The sequence below is a fragment of the Lithobates pipiens genome, unplaced genomic scaffold (assembly GCF_037356315.1).
Source record: "Lithobates pipiens isolate NorthernLeopardFrog02 unplaced genomic scaffold, aLitPip1_a1.2 Scaffold_27, whole genome shotgun sequence".
In the NCBI taxonomy this organism is placed as follows: Eukaryota; Metazoa; Chordata; class Amphibia; order Anura; family Ranidae; genus Lithobates; species Lithobates pipiens.
The window spans coordinates 143,959,034-143,961,959 of record NW_027507788.1 but is presented as its reverse complement, the minus strand read 5'-3'; positions in this window follow the sequence as shown (position 1 = coordinate 143,961,959).

The following is a 2,926-nucleotide window of genomic DNA, read 5'->3' as shown; positions in this document are numbered from 1 at the left end:
GATACTGGTGCTATACTGTAGATACTGGTGCTGTACTGTACAGGTATAGATATTGGTGCTGTACTGTAGATACTGGTGCTGTACCGTACAGATATACCGTAGATACTGGTGCTGTACTGTACAGGTATAGATACTGGTGCTGGACTGTAGATATTGGTGCTGTACCGTACAGGTATACCGTAGATACTGGTGCTGTACTGTACAGGTATAGATACTGGTGCTGTACTGTAGATACTGGTGCTGTACTGTACAGGTATACCGTAGATACTGGTGCTGTACTGTACAGGTATAGATACTGGTGCTGTACTGTAGATACTGGTGCTGTACCGTACAGGTATACCGTAGATACTGGTGCTGTACTGTAGATACTGGTGCTGCACTGTACAGGTGTAGATACTGGTGCTGTACTGCACAGGAATAGATACTGGTGCTGTACTGTAGATATTGGTGCTGTACTGTACAGGTATACCGTAGATACTGGTGCTGTACTGTAGATACTAGTGCTGTACCGTACAGGTATACAGTAGATACTGCTGCTGTACTGTAGATATTGCTGCTGTACTGTACAGGTATAGATACTGGTGCTGTACTGTAGATACTGGTGCACTGTATGTACAGGTATACCGGTAGCTACTGGTGCTGTACTGTATGTGGTATAACAGCCACCTTACCAGCGATTTGCTGGTTGTTGTAAACAAATGATATTATGATTGGTCAGCTCTCCCTGCCTGCCCAGCCCTCCCTGTCTCCAAGACTAATGCAAAACACGCCCCTTTCACTTGTCTGGCCCACCCTTGTATCCTATTACCGTACCTCTGCCTCTCAGATCTCGCACATGCGCGCCCGCGCCGCTTCACTCCAGTCCTCAGGAGCGGAAGATCGTCAGAGACAGAGAAAGAGGTACCGTATATACTCGAGTATAAGCCGAGATTTTCAGCCTCTTTTTTGAGGCTGAAAGTGCCCCCCTCGGCTTATACTCGAGTCATCGCTGTCTGCCTGCTCGATCAGCGTGTCGAGCAGACAGACAGCGGACATTCTACCATTCAAACGCCGCGCCTCCGCCTCCGCCTTCGCCTGTGATAGGCGGAACACTGAATTTCCCAGCAGCCTGTGTTCCGCCTATCACGGACATCGTCTCATCCTCGTACTACGGACGAGGATGAGACGATGTCCGTGATAGGCGGAACACAGGCTGCTGGGAAATTCAGTGTTCCGCCTATCACAGGCGAAGGCGGAGGCGGAGGCGCGGCGTTTGAATGGTAGAATGTCCGCCGAGGCGCCGACGAAGAGCGGCGATCCTGGCAAGGCACGGGACGGAGGCAAGGCAAGGCACGGCACGGGACGGGACGGAGGCAAGGCACGACACGGGACGGAGGCAAGGCACGGCACGGGACAGAGGCAAGGAGGCAAGGCACGGGACGGAGGCAAGGAGGCAAGGCACGGGACACAGGCTCGGGACACAGGTAGGCTGGACACACACACACACACACACACACACACACACACACACACACACACACACACACACATGGATGGATACACACACACACAGGGATGGATGGATGGATGGAGACACACACACACAGGGATGGATGGATGGAGACACACACACACAGGGATGGATGGATGGATGGAGACACACACACACAGGGATGGATGGATGGATGGACACACACACACACAGGGATGGATGGATGGATGGACACACACACACACAGGGATGGATGGACGGACACACAGGGATGGACGGACACACAGGGATGGACGGACACACACACAGGGATGGACGGACACACAGGGATGGACGGACACACAGGGATGGACGGACACACAGGAATGGACGGACACACACACAGGGATGGACAGGCATGTCTCACCCTCGGCTTATACACGAGTCAATAAGTTTGCCAGTTTTTTTGGGGGTAAATTGGGGGCCTCGGCTTATATTCGGGTCGGCCTATACTCGAGTATATACGGTATGGTAATAGGAAAGAAGGGCTGGCCAGACGGGTGAAAGAGGCATGTTTTTCTGGACCACTCTATGCCTTTTTTTCCAGGCATCCCGGACGCCTGTAGCTTGCATACAGGGCGGATGCGACGGCGGCCGCAGCATTTTGGAGCTCCCTCCACAGCGACCACAGAGGTTTCCAGTCCGCCCTATAAGACAACACCTGGCGTATAAGATGACCCCCCACTTTTGAGAAGATTTTCATGGGTTAAAAAGTCGTCTTATACGCCGGAACATACGGTAATTTTTTGAGCTTCAGGCTTTTTGCTTCAGGTAACAAAATGCTCAGGTGTGAACAGGTACCATTGAAATGAATGGGATTTTGCTTGTTGGGTGTTTTTCGGGCATTTTTTCTGGCGTTTTACCAGCTGAAAACACTCAGGTGTGAATGCAGCACTGGAAAGGGAAAGGAGGAAGGTATCTTTTATGTAGGGAATAGGTGGGAGGGGAGAGAGAAATTCTCTATAACCCATCTGTGTAAATTGTAAACCTTGAATAGATTCTGCTATGGAATCTGCTTTGGAATCCGATTACTTTGTGTACCTAAGTGTGCAGGTTTTTGTAACACATCACCGCTTGGTGGTGCATTTGTTAACCTTTACTGTACCTTGTGACAGAGGAATGCCTAAAATGGCTATTTATTGTATTCAACTACCTTTAAAAATGTATAAAAATAATTTCGAAAAAAAAAAAACACATACATGAGTACTTTTTTTTAACCAGAATTTAGTGTCACTTTATTTTAGTAGGGCTCCACTTATTTTGCATAGACTACTCTCCTGACCTGGTTATGTACTGACAGGCGTGTCTCTACATGTACTCTCAATGGTCCTGGTGATACCAAATAGGAAGTGACAACTATAGGGTGACCTATATAATTTTAATTTGTAATAACCACATCATTTGTATAGCATGACA